Source organism: Eschrichtius robustus, chromosome 15 (assembly GCF_028021215.1).
Source record: "Eschrichtius robustus isolate mEscRob2 chromosome 15, mEscRob2.pri, whole genome shotgun sequence".
Lineage (NCBI taxonomy): Eukaryota > Metazoa > Chordata > Mammalia > Artiodactyla > Eschrichtiidae > Eschrichtius > Eschrichtius robustus.
Genome location: NC_090838.1, coordinates 93141031 through 93163366, shown reverse-complemented (window position 1 = coordinate 93163366; position 22336 = coordinate 93141031).

The window sequence follows — 22336 nt, the reverse complement described above, 5'->3', positions numbered from 1 at the left end:
CGAAGAACATAAACAAATAGTTGTATTTTTAAATGCGTTAGTCTCTTAAATTATGTAGAAAACAAAATATGGGGTTACAAACCAAAGTTAAAGTAATACTACCATTTAGACTAATATTTTTTTAAAGGTATTAGCCTCTTAAATCATGTAGAAAACAAAAGGTAGAGTTACAAACAAAATAATACTATTACTAGCTGTTATAATTGCCCATTATTTAACTTTACTGAGATCTGTTTTTCTTCATACGGCTTTAGGTTACTGTCTAGTGTCCTTTCATTTCAACCATGACTCCTTTTAGCATTTCTTGTAGGGCAGGTCTAGTGGTCCATGAACTCCCTCAGTTTTTGTTTATCTGGGAATGTCCTAATTTTTCCCTCACTTTTGAAGGACGGTTTTGCTGAATATAGGATTTTTGATTGATAATATTTTCTTTCAGCACTTTGAATATATGAGCCTACTGCCTTCTGGCTCCAGAGTTTCTGATGAGAAGTATGCTGATTATATTATTGAGGATCTTTATTTGTAAAGATTCACTTCTCTCTCGCTGCTTTCAAGATTCGCCCTCTGTCTTTGGCTTTCAACAGCTTGATTATAATACGTCTTGTAGTGGGTCTCTTTGGGTTCCTTTTGGTTGGAGTTCATTGAGCTTCTTAGATGTTTCTATTTATGTATTTCATCATATTTGGGAAGTTTTTGGCCATTATTTCTTCACATAATCTCTTTGCCCCCTTCTCTCTCTTCTTCTGGGACTCCAAAAACGCATATGTTGATCTGCATGATGGTGTCCCACTGGTCCCTTAGAGTCTGTTCACTTTTCTTTAATCTTTTTTCTTTCCTTAGACTCAATATTTTCAATGGTCTCATCTTCAGGTTCACTGATTCTTTCTTTTGCCTGTTTAAATCTGTCTTTGAATTCCTCTAGTGAATTTTTCATTTTAGTTATTATACTTTTTTGCTCCAGGATATATTTTCTTTTTCTTAGTGTTCTCTTTATTGTTATTTTCATTTTGTTTATACATCATTTTCTTGATTTCCCCCACATCTTCCTTTAGTTCTTTGGGCATCTTTAAAACAGTTGTTTTAAAGTCTTTATCTAACAGGTCTGCCAAAGTGGTCTTTCTCAGGGACAGCTTTTAGTGGGTTTCTTTCTTTCCCCTTTCAATGGACCATACTTTTCTGTTTCATCGTATGCCTTGTGATTTTTTGTTGAAAACTGGACATTTTAAACTAATAATATGGTAACTCTGGAAATCAGATTCTCCCTCTTCTCCAGGATTTTCTGGGGTTTGTTTTTGTTATTGTTTTTATTTTTTGATTGCTGTATGCTGTCTCTGTGCTGGGGATCAGCCTGAGGTGTAAACTTAAGGTCTTCTATGCCTTTCCTTGGCCATGCATGATGACTTTCCAGATTCCCCCATATACACAGTTGCTTTGGGATGTCCTAGACCCTAAATGTTTGGCTCTCAAAAGAAGAAAATGAGAAGGGAAAAAAAAAACTAAAGAAAATTTTAAAAGACACCAACACTTTAAATCCTCTGACAGTCATTTTAGTGTGAAGAGGAGAGTCTTATAACAGTGGGGGCAGGAGTGCAACAATACCTCTGTGTCTGCACTCTTGTCTGCACCTCTGTGATCATAAGCAGCCATCAGCGATCAGAGCACAGATCCATGATCCATAATACCCGCCCTGTCTCCCTCAAGCTGTGTGCAAGCTGCTTCTAAAACATGTGCTCAGCTGCTCGCTGCGGGGCTGGGGGACGGGAGACGGGTAGTTGCCACCATGAAACTGACTGAAATTAAGTGCAATTTACCATCCAAGTCTCCCCCTGGACGTTGCAAGCCTTCCATAGACTCCAGAGTTCCAAATAGTTACATCAGACAGATTCTGCTAGTGCAGTTATTGTCTAGGTGGGGGGTGGATTCATAGTGCCTCCTATTCTGCCATCTTCCCAGAATCCTCCCTTTATTTTTATGAGATAAAAAGTAACTTTCCTAGTATTTCTTGAAATAATCCTCTTTTTTTTAAAAATAAATTTATTTATTTTTTAATTTATGGCTGCGTTGGGTCTTCGTTGCTGTGCGCGGGCTTTCTCCAGTTGTGGCGAGCGGAGGCTACTCTTCGTTGCGGTGCGTGGGCTTCTCATTGCAGTGGCTTCTCTTATTGCCGAGCACGGGCTCTAGGTGTGCAGGCTTCAGTAGTTGTGGCTCACGAGCTCAGTAGTTGTGGCTTGCAGGCTCTAGAGCGCAGGCTCAGTAGTTGTGGCGCACGGGCTTAGTTGCTCCGTGGCACGTGGGATCTTCCCGGACCAGGGCTCGAACCCATGTCCCCTGCATTGGCAGGTGGATTCTCAACCACTGTGCCACCAGGGAAGCCCTGTTTTGTATTTTTAAAACAATAGAAATTTCCCTGTCGATTTCTGCAAAACTGTTAATAGCTTGCACCTGTTAAAAAATGTTTAAATAAATACCAAATAGTATATTAATGGGGAAAAAGGCTGATGTTTTTGCCAAAAGCAAGGCATTTTCCCAGTAACATGTTGTCGTATTGAGGTACAGAATGTTTTGTTTTACAGATTACAAACAAAAACCACTTTAAGAAAGGCAACTACAGGGACTTCCCTGGCACTCCAGTGGTTAAGAGTCCATGCTTCCACTGCAGGGGGTGCGGGTTTGATCCTTGGTTGAGGAACTAAGATCCCGCATGCTGTACCACACAGCCAAAAAAAAAAAAAGAAAGAAAGAAAGAAAGAAAGGCAACTACATTCTTTTGCAAGTGCCATCAACATTGAGATCATGCTCTATCCCAAAGGTTCTTAACATTGGCTGGATGTTGAAAAAGTACTGACGTCTAGTCCCAGGCCCAGAGATACTGATTGAATGGTCTGGGGTATGACCTGGACTTTGAGATTGTAAAAGCCCCCCAGGTGATTCTCACGAGCATGGGACTCTCTGCTCTATGCCTTCGTCCTCTCATGGCAATGAACGTGCTACTCAAAATATGACTGCTGAGACACTTTAATATTCTTCAAAGACTAGCTCATGATTTCGGAATGAGCATTTACCCTCACTTTACAATCCCAGGCATCTTGTCTAACATTCCTACTTGTATTGTACCTGTTGGGGCTTGGCCAGATTCACTGGATCTCTTTTATTTTTCTGCCCCCATCCCCTGGCTTCTGTGTGCTTTTGCTTCCACCTCTTCACACCTATGCCTTTCTTTGGAGGTCTGCCCCAGGTCTGGGGAAGCCACTGTGGCCACAAGTACAGAAAGCAGGACAAGCCTGGGAGTTCACTTCTCATGGGAGGCTTAGCCAACGGCTAACTGGTGGGACCAGTGAAAGCCCAGCTCTCTTGCCTCCATTTGGGAAAAACTGAAGTAAAACTTATGGTCCAGTTCTCCTGCCAGGTCAGACTGGTTCTTCTCTCCAGCAAACTTAGCCTGAGATCACACTCTTACTTCCTTTTGCCCTTTCTGTCTTGCTCCCAACCCCTACCTCATCCCTGGTTGGTTCCCCTGGGAGCACTTCCTGAAAAAATCATTTGCACCTACATTCTTGTCTCAGGATCTGTTTCTGGGAACCCAGTGAGGTCACAGCTCCTTGGTGGCCCCACAGAGTAACTATCGGTACAAGAACGTGAGTTAAGAAATGAAAGAGAAAATAACACAGTGAAACATTAATTGGAAGAAAAAAATAAACTTATTCAGCCATGCTTGAAGAAGGTGCAGAGTCACCAAAGAGGACTTTCTATTTTTAATCTTCATTTGAAAGTTAAAAGATTATTCTGTGTGTTTTTAAAAACTACCCAGAGATATCATGCCATGAGTGATATTTCCATCTGTTAGGGGACAGCACCAACAGCAAAATAGTTTCATATATTTGATCATCAGTATCAAATTTGCAGAGATGGGTGGGTATATGTATTCTGCCTGGATGACTTAACCAGGCAGACTTGTGCAAACTGACACACCCTGATTAGATCCTTTGGCTACTGGCATGGGACAAATTATGACATGCCCATGCAGGAACATGGTTCCATGAAAAGTCAGAGCAGACAGGGTTTTTCTTCCATTCTTGGAAAGAAAATACTGGGTTACTTTTAAGTAAGTCATGGTGGTTCAAGAATCATTTTTGGACCACTTGAGAATGGAAAGACAAAGTGGATTCAATCCAGTTTCAGACACATGAGGCTCCAGAAAGCACTGCTATAACAGACACTCATTTTTGCTCTTAAGGCTGCAACCTTGGCAAAGAAGCAGATGCCAGATCAAGGTCAAAAGTGACCCGAACCTTCTCTTAAGCAGTCGTTTCTCTAGCCTGGAATTGAGGCCAGAGCAGCATGAAAGCAGCTCCTTTCTGAACACACGGATTCTGAGGCTGAAGAAAAGGCTTCATTTTCCAGAGCTGTCAGTCTGATGCCTTTTTTGACAATGAGATTTACTAAAGAATTTTATAGAGAAAAAAAAAAAAAAGAGAGAAATTAAGCAAAATGTCCAGATGTCATCTGTTAAAAATGTTTTATTGAGGCAATAAACAAATAACATCAACAAGTACTAAAATTTTAATTAAAATATGATTTACAGTGTTGCTCTATACCACTAGAAGCATCCTTATTGATGGGAAATAAGATTGCACTGCTTTGTGTCCTTAGGACACTCAAACATCACATTTGACTTTGCGGGTCTCCCCCAAGTCGTGTGATCTCATAACGCCTTTTCCACGCCCATGAGCATGAACATGTTCTATAACATTGAAAACACAATGGCAGTATCAATCCTTCCCTTTCATTGCCGGCTACATCACTAAATAGATGTATATTATGTTCTCTTGCCTCCTGCTCAGAAAAATCTAAGTATTGCATTTCTGTCAATTCATTGATTGAAGAGCTTCCCCCTCAGAATGTTGACAGCTGCTTCCGATGTTTATGAAATAACTTGGGTAACAGCTGCCAGTAGATTGGCTGAAGAAGATCTGGAACCATGTAATTAGCATACATCAAATGCGCACATTTCCTTTGAAAAACCTCTTCAGCCCAAAGTTGACTATCAGGAAGCTGATGATTCTTGTCAAGTTCACAACAGGTCTTGCTAATGCTTAACTCTCCATTAGCTGATTTTACATGGAGCACATTAATATAGTTACTATTGAATAAGTTAACATTGAATGCTATTTGTAACTAATACTGCTTTAATTTTTGTCCTTTAACCAGCAAACATCCGTGTGAGAACCGTCTCTTAACGATAGAATGCACTGATTAGTCCGTTGTACTTGAGCGGATGTAATTCCTAGATTTAAAGTGGAAATAAACCCAGTCACCTAATTCATTACCCTTATGGACATACAAATATTCTTTGCAAGAAACAACATGGGTTTGTATTGCAGTCACCACGATGTTAAGGAGTGCGTTAAAATCCTTGAAGTAAACACCAAAATATCAACGGTGGATGTTCAGCGTGGCATGCCTGTGAGAGATTTTTCCTCCTTCCTGTCTATTGCAAATATTTTATTTGGACAAGCAATTTTTATATAATCGAAAAAATGAACTTTATATTAAAATGCTTTGAGTACTTGAAGGAAGCTACAAGGGTACCTTCACAGCCAAAGGGAACACTAGTCTTACTTAACTATCTTGAAAGGACCTGGATGTAGAAAGAACTTCCCCAGGGACTATGTTCTTATAGCTATAGGAACAGATACTGCAATGTTTGCAACATATACACAGCAGTGTATAAAAAGACTAGCATCCTACAAAGAATGAGGACACATAGGCTCATGTTAAAAAATAAATCAAAAACAAATATTTGATTAGTAACATGACTACAGATCTAAATATCCCTAGAGCAAAGCTTATGCTATCTAGAGGACGGATACCGCTTTTAAACCCTTTCCTGAAAGCACATCCACACCTGTGCGTTCGTTCATATGGTCAATCTATCAGGTATTCGTTCCTGATCTATTTCAATCTTCCAGGGTTCATTTTGAATGTTGCTTCTCCCTTGACCTCGCCCCTCATTCCAGGAAGAGGTCTGCCTTCTCCTCCTTGACCCTACCTCTGCTCTTTGACCTTCTCTAACACACTGACTTGCCTCTGGCTTCACCTGTCTTCTGGACCGGGAGTGTACCTCTCGCCAAGTCCGTTCTCAAGGGAGAGTTTTCACAGGCAAAATCAGCCTCCTTCATCACCCACCACAATCTTTTAAAAATTTTCATGCATGATGCATGTATTTATTTTAATTTTTTACCCAAAGATAGTGACTAATAATTCTCTTTTTCTACAGTTTTGTTAAGGTATAATTGACATACATAAACTGCACATATTTAAAGCATGCATTTGATAAAATTTAACACATACGTCCATCTGTGAAACCATCACCACTATCACAATAATGAACAGTTCTATAATGACCAAAAGTTTCCTTGTGCTCTTTTGTCATCCCTCCATCTAGCCCTGGCCCCAGGCAACCACGGAGCTGTTTTCTGTCCATATGGATAAGTTTGAATTTTCTAGAGTTTTGTATAGATGGAATTATGTTGTATGTACCCTTTTTTTCCAAGGCAAGGTCCTGGTTGCTTTAATCCAGACAATTATCTAAAAATTCATCCATACACTTTTATATCAATAGTTCATTTGTTTTTATTTCTGAGTAACATTTCTTGGTGTAGGTTAATCATAATTGATTTATCCATTCTCTAGTTAATGGGCACTTGGGTTGTTTCCAGTTTTTGGTTATTATGAATAAAACTGCTATGAACACACGTGCAAGTTCTTGGGCAGACATGTGCTTTCATTTCCCCTCATTAGATAAACACCTAAGAGTGGAATGGCCTGGTTGTATGGTAGATGTATGTTTAACTGTTTAAGAAACTGTCAAACTGTTTTCCAAAGTAGTGGTGACATTTTATACCTCTACCAGCAGTGCATGAGATTTGCTGTGGAACTTTGCCAACACTTGGTATAGTCTATCCTTTTACTTTTAGCCATTCTAGTGGGTATGTAGGGGTGCCTCATGGTTTTAATTTGCAATTCCCCAATAACTAATGATGTTGAGCATCTTTTTATGTGCTTATTTGCCATCTGTATATCTTCTTTGCCTAAGTATCTGTTCAATCTCTTGCCTGTTTAAAGAATTGGTTTATCTTCTTATTCTTGAGTTATTAGAGTTCCTTATACTTACAGGTCTTTATATATACATAGAAGTTCTTTATACATACAAGAATATATTTGTAAATAATTTCTTCTAGTATGTGGCTTGCCTTTTCATTTTCCTAACATTGTCTTTTGAAGAGCAAAAGTTTTAAATTTGGATGAGGTCCAATTGTTTTGATTTTTCTTTTTATAGTTCATGTTTTCAGTGTCACATTGAAGAATTCTTTGTTGAATCCAAGGTCACGAAGTTGTCTCTTATTTTTTACTCTGATGTTTTTGGGTTTTGTGCTTTTATGTATATATACGATCCATTTAAAGTCATTTTTATGTGCTGTGAAGTAAAGCTTGAGGTTATTTTTTGCATATCACTATCTAGTTGTTCTAGCACTGTTTGGAGAAAAGATTATCCTTTCCCTGATGAATTACCTTGACACTTGTGTTGAAAATAAATTTACCATATATGTGTACGTCTATTCCTAGAACCTATTCCATTGATCTGTTTGTCTAACATCAATACCACCCTATTTTGATTACTGTGGCTTAAGTATTATAAAGCTAAAACAGTTTAAGTCCATCATCTTTGTTCTTCTTTTAATATCACATTCTAGGGCCCATGCATTTCCATATAAATTTTAAAATGAACTTTTTCTTTTTTTTTTTTTAAATGAACTTTTTCAATTTCTACAACCAGTAGAAATGTTGACCATTTCATTGATTCTATACATCAATTTGAAGTTTTTATTTATATCTTAATAATATTAACTATTTTGATCTATGAACAAGATATATTTTCTCATTAATTTAGGTATTCTTTGATTTCTCTAAGTGCACAGGCTTTTAAAATCTTTCCCCCCCCCCCTTGGAAATCTGGATGTCTTTTATTTCTTTTTCTTGAGTTACTTCATTGATTAGAACCTCACGTATGATACTGAATAGAAGAGTTGATAGTGGACATTCTTGCACAGTTTCTGATATTGGGGGGAAGCATTTCATTGTTCACAGTGTTAGCTGTAGGCTGTTCACAGATGTGTTGTATCAGATTGAAGGAGTTCCCTTCTACCTCTAGTTTGCAGAGAGTTTATCAGGAATGGGTGTTGGATTCTTTCAAATCCTTTTCCTGCCTATACGGAAATGTTCATATAACTTTCCATTCTCGTTGGATAGTACAGTAAATTACATTGACTTTTGACTTTTCAACCATCCTTGTTTTCCTGGGATAAAGGCCAGTTGGTCAAGAGATAGATAGGAAATTGTATTCGATTTTCTAAAAAATTGTGAAGAAGTTTTGACTCTATGATCATGAAGGATATTGATCTGTAATTTTCTTGTGATGTCTTTGTCTGGCTTTGGTATCAGGGTATTCCTGGCCTCATAGAATGAGTTGATGAGTATTCTTTCCTCTGTAGTTTCTGGAAGAAGTCATTTTAAATTGGTGTCATTTTGTCCCTAAATATTTGGAAATTTTTGCCAAAACTTAAGCCATCTGGGCCTGGAGTTTTTAACTACAAATGTAATTTCTTTAGTAGAGAAAGAAATCACCCTTGGTATTGTTTATTTATTTACATTTGTCTTCTGTCCTTTCGTCCTGATCAGTCTGGCGAAAGATTTATCAATTTAATCAAAGAGCTCTCTTTGGCCTCTGGGTTAGGTATTGGTTACACTTTGCATTGAACTGTGTGATTGCATGCCAACTGATGATGCTATTTCTGAAGTCAGGGGGTTAGGGAAGTTAGAGATCTCCCCTCAGACCTCATCCCAGTTTCTAACCGTATCCCTCTTATTATTTTGTGTGCCCTCTTTTGAAGAAATGTGGACAAATTCCTTTTGAACGAGTCTAAAAGAAATATAAGTGGCATTGCACACAAAAAAGTTTAGGCCTCCACACAAGATTGCCCTTACTTTTGATACCAGCTGCAAGTGTGGGAGTTTCCAAAACCATCCTCAGGCTTGATAATTCACTGAAAAGATTCACAGACCTCACCCAAAGCTTATACTCACAGTTAATTTACTACAGATTAAAATCAACCAAGGGAAAAAGCAGCACATAGGGCAGAGTCCAGGAAAAGTACCAAATGCAGAGCTTCTGTTGTCTTCTCCCCATGGGTCAGGGGGCACTGTTTTCCAGCATCCATGAGAAACGGTATGTGCACAGCTTTGCCAACCAGAGGTACCAACAGAGCTTCAGTGTCCAGAGTCTTTATCAGGTCTTCATCACAAGGCATCGCTGATTGACTACCCATGTGGTTGAGCCCAGTCTTCAGGTCAACCGATACTGGGCGGCTGCAATCCAGAAGGAGGGAAGTAAAGATTTGAGAAGGAGGGTTAGATAAAAGGGATGCTGGTTGGATGGTAAAATCTGGACTCTACTTGGGATACAAAGACTTATTAAAGTCCACAGTGGCAGTATTATATAAATGGAATGATGCAATATGTAACATTTTGAGGTTTTTTTTCTTTTTTTTTAACTCAGCATAATTCCCTGGAGATTCATTCGATTTGTTTGTTGTTTGTTCCTTGCTACTGCTGCGTAGTACTCTGTGGACGGAAGTTTCTCTCTCACCAAGGATGGTCATCTGGGGTGTTTGCAGTTTTCAGCTATTATGCTATGAACATCTGTGTACATATTTTTGTGTGGATATGAGTTTTCATTTCTCAGGAGTGTGATTACTGGTTGTACGGTAGTTGCAGGTTTAGTTTTTTTTGTTTTTTGTTTTTTGTTTAAAATTCGCATTCTTATTGATTGATTGATTGATTGCTGTGTTGGGTCTTCGTTTCTGTGCGAGGGCTTTCTCCAGCTGCGGCAAGCGGGGACCACTCTTCATCGCGTTGCGCGGGCCTCTCACCATCGCGGCCTCTCCCGTTGCGGAGCACAGGCTCCAGACGCGCAGGCTCAGCAATTGTGGCCCACGGGGCCCAGTTGCTCCGCGGCACGCGGGATCCTCCCAGACCAGGGCTCGGACCCGTGTCCCCTGCATTAGCAGGCAGACTCCCAACCACTGCGCCACCAGGGAAGCCCGCAGGTTTAGTTTTATAAGAAACTGCCAAATTGTTTTCCAGAGCACCTGGACCATTTCACATCCTCACCAGCCATATATGAGTGATTCAGTTTCTCTGTATCCTCACCAGCATTTGGCATTAACACTATTGTTTATTTTAGCCATTCTGATAGGTGTGTAATGGTATTTCATTGTGATTTTAATTTGCATTTCCCTGATGACTGACAGATTTGAACAGTATTCCGTGTGTTTGTCATCTCTGTCAAATGTTCATGTATTTCACCTATTTTCAAATAGGATATTTTTTCATGATGAATTTTGAGACTTATTTATATATTCCAGATATAAGTTGGCTATGTGGGTTTCAAATCTTTACTCCTATTATGTAGCTTGTCTTTTTATCTTCTTAATGGGGTCCTTAACAGAGCAAATGTTTCTAATTTTGTTGAGGTCTAATATATTAAATTTTCCTTCTGCAGATCACAGTTTTGGTGCCAAGTATAAAAAGTTGAAGATTTTGTCCTATGTTATCTTTTTTTTTTTTTTTAATTGAAACTTGAGTTATACATATGTTAATGGCATTTTAGGACAGTAATGAAGATTTTTGTTTAAATTAATTAATTAATTAATTTAATTTTTGGCTGTGTTGGGTCTTCGTTTCTGTGCGAGGGCTTTCTCTAGTTGCGGCAAGCAGGGGCCACTCTTCATCGCGGTGCGCGGGCCTCTCACTGTCGCGGCCTCTCTTATTGCGGAGCACAGGCTCCAGACGCGCAGGCTCAGTAGTTGTGGCGCACGGGCCTAGCTGCTCCGCAGCATGTGGGATCTTCCCAGACCAGGGCTCGAACCCGTGTCCCCTGCATTGGCAGGCAGATTCTCAACCGCTGCGCCACCAGGGAAGCCCTGTCCTATGTTATCTTTTTTTCTCAAAGTTTTATGGTTTTACTTTTCACATTTAAATCTGTGATTTATTTGTATCTCTTTCTAAAGGTAAGTAGAATTGATGCTGAGTGAAGCCCAGCCCACCACTGGTCCTGCGAGTAGAATGTATTGGGTGTCATCCTATAATGTCTTCTTCCTCTTACTACCTGGTTCTCTGACATATAGGACTGATGTGATGTCGGAAAACCTATAGCTCCTAGGAATATTTTCAAGATGACTAAGCTCAGAAATAGTTCACTGTCTCTGAGAGTCAGGTGATTCTTTGATTCTTTTTCAATTGCAGTTTTAGGACACCAAAAGCAAACGTTGAGCCAAAGTGGGTAGCACACCAGTGCATCCCATTTGGATGCAATACCTAAACCGCCCCCAGCCACTGCCTCACTCTAACTCAGGAGCTCTGCCTGAAAGCAGAGGAGCAGCTCCAGGCTGAGAGCCAGATTCCTCAAATATGCCGTCCTCGCTACAATAACCACCTTTTAAAATTTGAGTTAATTGAAAACCGGAGTCTTCTGCACGGAAGCTAAGGAAATGGAGAGCCAGCCTTTCCTCTCCTCTGAGCTCTGGTCCCCATTGCATCCGAAATCGGAGGGAGCAGGAAGCAGAGAGTGGTGGCTCAGGGTTTGGGGGGAGGGGGGAGCAAAGCCTTCCTGGTCCTTTCCTAGGAGAGCCTTGTGTTCTCTGGTCCTGGCAGTTTTAAAACTTCGCCTTTATTTTGTGAGGCACTTCTGTTGATTCTTTGGAGATTCTTATTACTGGGGACCCTTAATCTGTAGTTCTTTCAACCCAGGGGAATGCTTTCCTTTTGGTTTAATCTGTAGAACAGACTAGAGTTAACTTTTTGTTGGCCAGCCTACCTTGTCTAGAGAGACCTTTTGATTATCACAACTAAGCTTGTCTCCTTAAGGGAGATAAAGCAGTGGCCGATATAATCACCTGCGGCAGATACGAACCTGTTAGAAACAGTCTCCCTCCAGTGGAGAGGATGACTGAGGAGAGGGAATCCCTATAAGAGAGCTGGGATGCGGCATCCCTGCCTTTTCTGATAGTGCTTGTAACAGTTATCTACTGCCGGGTACCAAGCTACCCCAAAGTTAGGCAATTTGGGCAGAGCTCATGGGAGTACCCTCTGGGTCGTTCCCAGTCTGGCTTTTCTTGGCAAGGCTCACTCACACGTCTGGGGCCTCAGCTGGGAAGGCTGAGACAGCTGGGCCTCTCTCCATGTGGTGTTTCGTCGTCCAGCAAGCCAGCCTGGGTTTGTCCACATGGTGGCAAAATTGTTCCTAGCGGCAGGAGAGCCAGCAGCAAGGCACCTTGACGCTGGGCTTGGAACACACACAACGCACTTCCGCTGCGTTCTGTTCTGCAAAGCAAGTCACAAGCACCCCGAATTTAAGAGGAGGAGAAACAGGCTCCACCTCTTGGTGAGTGGAGTTACAAATAATATGTGGCTACATTTAGTAATTTACCACAGTGCTTTAAGACGTAAATGCCTTTTTCTCAACGTCCTAAGAGAACAAGCCACGTAACAGAAAACAGAGGACCAGCCACAGCCAAACCAGTCCACGTGAGAGGTCATCAACATCACCTCTTTGACCACTTACAACCAAGAATGCCCAGATAATGACACGGCTGCTTTGGACGAGGAGAGTGAGACTAGAAAGATGGGCGATTAAATGCCACTTGTATCTTTTCTTTTCGGTTCACAATATCAAATAATAAATAGGCCTTTTGTTTCCTTTCATAAGTACAGTATTCTAAACCTGTTTCATTTGAGCTCCGGAGAAGTGAAATAAGCTTTCTGTAAACCCAAGCGGTTACCAAGGACATTGTTTTGTGATAAAGTTTAAGTCCAAGTTCAACTACACATAGTGAATGCCAGGTGCGTAATGCTTCACAGTTGGGTGACACTCCAAGTGGGTAGAGGGGGCGTATGTAGCATGATACCATCTCCCATCCATGTTTTTTGAAATTTTGGAAATTCGTTGCCACGAATTCATTGCGCTTGAGTTTGAGAACATATTTGAGTTTCCCCTGGCCTTGCATCCACAGCAAGTGGCATTTTGAAAAATGTACTGAAATGGACTTAATCTAACCTTCATGTGTACCAGTGAAGGTTCAATGCAAAACAATCAGTATGACAAACATTTCAGCCTATTAGCCTAAGTATTTAGGGCTGTTTATTTTGAAATGCTTTCAAGGTTTCAAGAATGTAAACGTATCAGCTGGAAAAGATACATTTCTACCCATTTCCATCCACCCACTCAGATGGAAAAGCCAGTATATTTTTACAGCTCAAAAAATCAGTTATTTTCCCAGGCAAATACACGGGTGGAATTTTCAAGGCATTTCCCAATGTTACACCCGTGGACTGGAGAACAGAATCAGGCTCTTTGTGTGTCAGGAAGGGAAAAGCATCAAGTACTGAATACCTCTTGGCTTTGGCACAAAGACACTATTTAGTATGATATGTGCTTACATTATAGATGCGAACCAGCATTTAGGCATGTAGCCAATATATAATCACTCACGTTATGGCTGAAAGAGCCATATAATGTGGTATAATGTCACGATGGAAACTTGACCCTTTCCGCCTAGATTTTGGTACCCTGCTGATTGGATATTGCCTATGCTAACTTCTCTGGGTAGATAACAGAATTGTGCAAATTGTTAAAAAAAATACAGCAAGGGCAAGCTTTACTCTTTCGGCTACTACGTAGTAACACTTGGTAGTGATTTTAGAAGAGAACTGTTCAAATAGCTGCACTGTTACGTGCTGAGTTCATAAAGTGTTTGAACATACCTCTTGTAGACCACTGTTTCTCCCACTTCTTTTGGGCTGTCTCATACTCTCCAGAATGAACAGAATGCTTTCAGTACTGCAGATGCTGAACTACCTTTATCCATTTTCCTTTAAGTAGCATGATATTCTTTAGGTGAGCAATTCTTATTTTCCCAGGAAGATTTTTGTAAGTAGTGAATAGAAAGTCATTTATTCTTTTTTTTTCTTTTCTTTTTCCCCCTTTCTTTCTTTTTTTCATTCTTTTCCTTTTCTTTCTTTTTTTCTTTTCTTTCTTTCTTTGTTTTTTTTTTCTTTGTAAAGTATCAGGTTGCAAAGGGAAAAAACATGGGCTTTGCTGTCAGATGCAATAATCCACCACGGCCACTTTCTAGCTAGTTAGTTACAAACCTCCTTGATCCTCAGTTTCAAGGTCTGCATAATCAGGGCAATAGCCCCAGCTATGCAGGTGGATGGTGATAATGAGCAACATGGTATGTAAATTTCTGAGCAGCTTGTAGGTATGTTATAAATAGTCAAAATTATCATTGTACTTTGCATAGTCAGGACGTGTCTGCATTTATGTCTGTGGTTCATCTTTTAGTTATGCATGTTGAAGTGTTCTTTTTTTTTTTTTTTTTGGATTGGGGTGTTTGTTTCTTTAATATTGAGCTGAATGAGCTGTTTATATATTTTGGAGATTAATCCTTTGTCCGTTGATTCGTTTGCAAATATTTTCTCCCATTCTGAGGGTTGTCTTTTCGTCTTGTTTATGGTTTCCTTTGCTGTGCAAAAGCTTTGAAGTTTCATTAGGTCCCATTTGTTTATTTTTGTTTTTCTTTCCATTACTCTAGGAGGTGGATCAAAAAAGATCTTGCTGTGATTTATGTCAAAGAGTGTTCTTCCTATGTTTTCCTCTAAGAGTTTTATAGTGTCCAGTCTTATATTTAGGTCTCTAATCCATTTTGAGTTTATTTTTGTGTATGGTGCTAGGGAGTATTCTAATTTCATTCTTTTGCATATAGCTGTCCAGTTTACCCAGCACCACTTATTGAAGAGACTGTCTTTTCTCCATTGTATATCTTTGCCTCCTTTGTCATAGATTAGTTGACCATAGGTGTGTGGGTTAATCTCTGGGCTTTCTATCCTGTTCCATTGATCTATGTTTCTGTTTTTGTGCCAGTACCATATTGTCTTGATTACTGTAGCTTTGTAGTATAGTCTGAAGTCAGGGAGTCTGATTCCTCCAGCTCCATTTTTTTCCCTCAAGACTGCTTTGGCTATTCAGGGTCTTTCGTGTCTCCATACAAATTTTAATATGATTTGTTCTAGCTCCGTAAAAAATGCCATTGGTAATTTGATAGGGATTGCATTGAATCTGTAGGTTGCTTTGGGTAGTATACTCATTTTCACAATGTTGATTCTTCCAATCCAAGAACATGGTATATCTCTCCATCTGTTGGTATCATCTTTAATTTCTTTCATCAGTGTCTTATAGTTTTCTGCATACAGGTCTTTTGTCTCCCTAGGCAGGTTTATTCCTAGGTATTTTATTCTTTTTGTCGCAATGGTAAATGGGAGTGTTTCCATAATTTCTCTTTCAGATTTTTCATCATTAGTGTATAGGAATGCAAGAGATTTCTGTGCATTCATTTTGTATCCTGCAACTTTACCATATTCATTAATTAGCTCTAGCAGTTTTCTGGTGGCAGTTTTAGGATTCTCTATGTATAGTATCATGTCATCCGCAAACAGTGACAGTTTTACTTCTTCTTTTCCAATTTGTATTCCTTTTATTTCTTTTTCTTCTCTGATTGCCGTGGCTAGGACTTCCAGAACTATGTTGAATAATAGTGGTGAGAGTGGACATCCTTGTCTCGTTCCTGATCTTCGAGGAAATGCTTTCAGTTTTTCACCATTGAGAATGATGTTTGCTGTGGGTTTGTCATATATGGCCTTTATTATGTTGAGGTAGGTTCCCTCTATGCCCACTTTCTGGAGAGTTTTTATCAGAAATGGGTGTTGAATTTTGTCAAAAGCTTTTTCTGCATCTATTGAGATGATCATATGGTTTTTATCCTTCAATTTGTTAATATGGTGTATCACATTGATTGATTTGCGTATATTGAAGAATCCTTGCGTCCCTGGGATAAATCCCGCTTGATCGTGGTGTATGATCCTTTTAATGTGTTGTTGGATTCTGTTTGCTAGTATTTTGTTGAGGATTTTTGCATCTATGTTCATCAGTGATATTGGTCTGTCATTTTCTTTTTTTGTAGTGTCTTTGTCTGGTTTTGGTATCAGGGTGATGGTGGCCTCATAGAATGAGTTTGGGAGTGTTCCTTCCTCTGCAATTGTTTGGAAGAGTTTGAGAAGGATAGGTGTTAGCTCTTCTCTAAATGTTTGATAGAATTCACCTGTGAAGCCATCTGGTCCTGGACTTTTGTTTGTTGGAAGATTTTTAATCACAGTTTCAATTTCATTACTTGTGATTGGTCTGTTCATATTTTCTGTTTCTTCCTGGTTTAGTCTTGGAAGGTTATACCTTTCTAAGAATTTGTCCATTTCTTCCAGGTTGTCCGTTTTATTGGCATAAAGTTGCTTGTAGTAGTCTCTTAGGATGCTTTGTATTTCTGCGGTGTCTGTTGTAACTTCTCCTTTTTCATTTCTGATTTTATTGATTTAAGTCCTCTCCCTCTTTTTCTTGATGAGTCTGGCTAATGGCTTATCAATTTTGTTTATCTTCTCAAAGAACCAACTTTTAGTTTTATTGATCTTTGCTATTGTTTTCTTTGTTTCTATTTCATTTATTTCTGCTCTGATCTTTATGATTTCTTTCCTTCTGCTAACTTTGGGTTTTGTTTGTTCTTCTTTCTCTCGTTTCTTTAGGTGTAAGGTTAGATTGTTTACTTGAGATTTTTCTTGTTTCTTTAGGTAGGCTTGTATAGCTATAAACTTCCCTCTTAGAACTGCTTTCGCTGCATCCCATAGGTTTTGGGTCGTCGTGTTTTCATTGTCATTTGTCTCTAGGTATTTTTTTATTTCCTCTTTGATTTCTTCAGTGATCTCTTGGTTATTTAGTAATGTATTGTTTAGCCTCCATGTGTTTGTCTTTTTTACGTTTTTTTCCCTGTAATTCATTTCTAATCTCATAGCGTTGTGGTCAGAAAAGATGCTTGATATGATTTCAATTTTCTTAAATTTACTGAGGCTTGATTTGTGACCCAAGATGTGATCTATCCTGGAGAATGTTCCGTGCGCACTTGAGAAGAACGTGTTATCTGCTGTTTTTGGATGGAATGTCCTATATATATCAATTAAATCTATCTGATCTATTGTGTCATTTAAAGCTTCTGTTTCCTTATTTATTTTCATTTTGGATGATCTGTCCATTGGTGTAAGTGAGGTGTTAAAGTCCCCCACTATGATTGTGTTACTGTCAATTTCCTCTTTTATAGCTGTTAGCAGTTGCCTTATGTATTGAGGTGCTCCTATGTTGGGTGCATATATATTTATAATTGTTATATCTTCTTCTTGGATTGATCCCTGGATCATTATGTAGTGTCCTTCCTTGTCTCTTGTAACATTCTTTATTTTAAAGTCTATTTTATCCGATATGAGTATAGCTACTCCAGCTTTCTTTTGATTTCCATTTGCATGGAATATCTTTTTCCATCCCCTCACTTTCAGTCTGTATGTGTCCCTAGGTCTAAAGTGGGTCTCTTGTAGACAGCATATATATGGGTCTTGTTTTTGTATCCATTCAGCCAGTCTATGTCTTTTGGTTGGGGCATTTAATCCATTCACGTTTAAGGTAATTATCGATATGTATGTTCCTATGACCATTTTCTTAATTGTTTTGGGTTTGTTTTTGTAGGTCCTTTTCTTCTCTTGTGTTTCCCACTTAGAGAAGTTCCTTTAGCATTTGTTGTAGAGCTGGTTTGGTGGTGCTGAATTCTCTTAGCTTTTGCTTGTCTGTAAAGCTTTCGATTTCTCCATCAAATCTAAATGAGATCCTTGCCGGGTAGAGTAATCTTGGTTGTAGGTTCTTCCCTTTCATCACTTTAAGTATATCATGCCACTCCCTTCTGGCTTGCAGAGTTTCTGCTGAGAAATCAGCTGTTAACCTTATGGGAGTTCCCTTGTATGTTATTTGTCGTTTTTCCCTTGCTGCTTTCAATAATTTTTCTTTGTCTTTAATTTTTGCCACTTTGATTACTATGTGTCTCGGCGTGTTTCTCCTTGGGTTTATCCTGTATGGGACTCTCTGCGCTTCCTGGACTTGGGTGGCTATTTCCTTTCCCATGTTAGGGAAGTTTTTGACTATAATCTCTTCAAATATTTTCTCGGGTCCTTTCTCTCTCTCTTCTCCTTCTGGGACCCCTATAATGCGAATGTTGTTGCGTTTAATGTTGTCCCAGAGGTCTCTTAGGCTGTCTTCATTTCTTTTCATTCTTTTTTCTTTAGTCTGTTCCGCAGCCGTGAATTCCACCATTCTGTCTTCCAGGTCACTTATCCGTTCTTCTGCCTCAGTTATTCTGCTATTGATTCCTTCTAGTGTAGTTTTCATTTCAGTTATTGTATTGGTCATCTCTGTTTGTTTGTTCTTTAATTCTTCTAGGTCTTTGTTAATCATTTCTTGCATCCTCTCGATCTTTGCCTCCATTCTTATTCCGAAGTCCTGGATCATCTTCGCTATCATTATTCTGAATTCTTTTTCTGGAAGGTTGCCTATCTCCACTTCATTTAGTTGTTTTTCTGGGGTTTTTTCTTGTTCCTTCATCTGGTACATAGCCCTCTGCCTTTTCATCTTGTCTATCTTTCTGTAACTGTGGTTTTTGGTCCACAGGCTGCAGGATTGTAGATTTTCTTGCTTCTGCTGTCTGCCCTCTGGTGGTTGAGGCTATCTAAGAGGCTTGATGGGAGGCTCTGGTGGTGGGTAGAGCTGACTCAAGTGTTCTTTTATTATATAAAACATTTAGTTTATACATCGACCTGGTTCCCATATTCTTTTAGGCACATTTTATTACTATTCCTGATAACAGCTTAACCAGCAGTGTTTACATCAGTTGGGCACGAAGTGGATTCTGGGGGGACTGAGCTCTGAGGCGCAGCTGGTCTGCTCCCTGTGCTGTGTCATGGGGAAAGTACTGCCTTCCAGGGAGGACACTTGTACTTTTGTTCTTAAAATGATAAACTCTAGTTGATAATATTTACCTTGACCAGCCCACACAGTAGTATATGATGAACTATGACCACTTTTTAAAATGTTCTTACTTAAAATGTGATCTTAAGTTAGTTTTAAAATGCTGTTTTTAAGAATTTAGAAATGATACTTTAAAATATTATTATTTTAAATACCTCATATAAGTGGAATCATGCAGTATTTGTCTTTTTTGTAACTGGCTTATTTCATTTAGCATAATGTCCTCAAAGTTCACCTGTATTGTCACCTGTAGCAGGATTCCCTTCTTTTTTAAGGCCGATAGTATTCCACTGTATGTTTAGTCCGCATTTTCTTTATCTGTTCATCCATCAGGCAATATTTAGGTTGTATCCACACGTTGATTTTTATGAATAGCCCTGCAATGAACGGGGGAGTGCTAACAATCTCTCTGAGATCCTGATTTCCGTATTTGGTGGATAAATACCCAGAAATGGGATTGCTGGATTATATGAAAATTTTCTTTTTAATTTTTTGAGAACCGCCCCCCATACTGTTTTCCATGGCAGCTGCAGCATTGTACACTCCTACCAACAGTGTACAAGGTTCCAATTTCTCCACATCTTCCCCAATACTTAACTTTCAGTTTCAGCGGCTCCAACTGTGATCCCTGCCCCTCCCCCAGTGATGCTCCAGTTCCCCTCTTCCCTGTCTTTCCGGAGCTCAGACCGAAAAACAGGGAGTCATCCTTGCCTTCTCCTTGTCTCACACCCCATATCCAACCCATCAGGAAATCCCACTGAGTCTACCTTACACCTACCCCTGGGATGTACCCACTTCTCACCACCTCCCAGCCTGGTTCAAGCCACTCTCTTATCTCACCTGGATTGTTGCAATAACCTCCCAGAGGGCTCTGCCTGCTTCCACTCCTGCTGCCTTGAAGTTCCAGTCGGCCTGCATCCTTCTGCCCAAAACCTGCTGATGGCTCCCATCTCGCTCAGAGTAAAAGCAAAGTCTCCAGTGATCTGCACAGGCCCTGCAGGACCTGTCCCCCTCCCCCACCCCGCAGTTCACTTACCTGCCTCCTCACCTCACCCTGCTCCAGCCACATTCACTCTTTTTTGCTTTTTCTCCAATGTGCCAAATACGCTCCCACGTAGGGCCTTCCCCCTTTCTCCTCCCTCTTTCTGTGGCCCCCTTCCCTCCTCAAAACATTTGCAAATGTCCCTTCTCCCTGAGACTTCCCTCCACCACATTGTTTCAATTGCAGCCCCCACCTTTATCCTCCTTCTCCACTTTTTTCTTCTCCAAAGACTTATCCCCTTCTTACCAATTCTGTACTCATCTGTTTTGTTCATGGCCTGTCTCATGTAGAGCAGGAGACTTGTAAATGTACATGATTTTCTCCCCACTGCTGTATCCTTAGTGCCTAGAACTAAGACCCTCCATGAATATATGAATGGATGGATCAGTGAATGGAAGCATGTGTTTCCATTGACTAGAGTGACAGCCCTTCCTCATGCAGACGAGGGATAAGTATGTATCCGTGCTCTTGAAAACATTTCCAATGTTAAAAAAATTTTCCAAGTCAGAATCTCTACAATGATTATTGCTGTAAATATTACACTACAGCTTAAAATGTAAAGTAAATATTATTTTCATCAGAAAGAAAGCTGGTTATTTGTGTGAAGGCCTTGCTCACCTAGGTGTTGAAGGGTAATTAACAGGGCACATCCAGTGCCTCTGTGGAGCTTGAAAGGCAAGAATTCGGATTTTTGAGTCTATGGCTTGACGGTATGGATTTGTCATCTTTCTCCACTGCTCACCAAATGAAGAATGAACTGAAACAGTTTTTACAACAGTTCCTTGCATTGAAGAAGTTTTAAAATGTAGAAAGAAATGTGTCTTCATTTTTCAAAGCTCTCCATAGTGAGGAATTCTTAATTTTTATGTTAACTTGAGCTCAGAATGGAATTTCAACGATGCGATGAGGGTTGCAGGCAATGTGTTCTGGTGGAAAGGAATTTTTGTTTGTTTGCTTTGTTTTCTTCCCCTTCTGTCTTTGCCAGTAATTGGCTCTGAAGTTTCAATGAACTCCCATCACGTTTCTGTTTTCAGGCTGCAAAACAGGAAGGAGAGAAATTACTGCTCTTTTATAACAATGTTGTCATGTTGTATAAACAAATGTTGGGAAAGGTAAAAATACTTTAAAGTGTGAGGAAGACATTTACAAGTTCGGGTAAAGCGCTCTTATGTATTCGACATGTACGCAGAGAGGTAGTGCTTAGGACTAATTGTGTGAACCCCGGTGATTAAAGATTTCCCCAGGGAATTGCCCCACCAGGTGCAATCCTTGTCTACCTTGAAGGCTAGATCCACCTCTGTACTTGCACACTCTAAAAACTTTGTTATACAAATGCAAGGTACTATGTTGTTACTAAGTTAGGTATTCTTTTTACTTTAGAAGAACTCCTTGCTAGTCTGATGGACCTGAAAGTTTACAAAGCACTTTCTAATATGTTAATCTGTGCTCGAAAGGATCAAGGGTTTTAATGAATCTACTGGCCTGAATTATATGTCGGCATTTTTAACTATGAAATTTGCACGTGTGTTGGATGTTGTTCTAATGCAATTGAGGCAGGAGATAGATGGCTCCAGGCTAAGCAGCTGGAGTTCATCCCCTGTGTACAGACACCCCAAAACAGCAGAAGTGAGGAGAAAGCTGAGCCCTGCCCAGGTAAGAGATAGAAGACCGCATGTTTCTCCTTCTCGAGGTCAAGGAGACCTTCCCGACTACACGTGCGCAGAAAAGCTCCTCGGAGTTCAAAAGGGAGCGGGCACCACCTCATAGTAGGTGATGCCAACCTACCCATAGGCCTCTTCGCTGGAATCCATCCTGGCTAAGGGATGCACGTACACACAGGGGAGGACCCTGAGATAAACCAAATACGGACTCAGAGCCAGGCAAGGCAAGATGACCGGACAAAGGAAACCCGGAAGAAATGCCCCATATAAGTGATTCAAACTACCACGAAGGCACGGGGCTCTCTTCCTGAGCACGACCCTGTGAGTCTATTCACACGTACTCTTTTTCCTCCAATAAACACTTTACTTGTTTCACGACTTTCCGTCTTTGTGGGCATTCTTTTCTGCAAAGCCGAAGGGCCAGGGCCTGTCACTGACCGCTGGCCTAGTAGCCAGGATTCTGTGCTCTCGCTGCCCCGGCCTGACCTCAGTCTCTGGCTGGACTCAAAATCCTGCTTCAAGCCGCTGTAGGCTGAGGCCACCCGAGACCACAGTGGTATTTCCATTTCC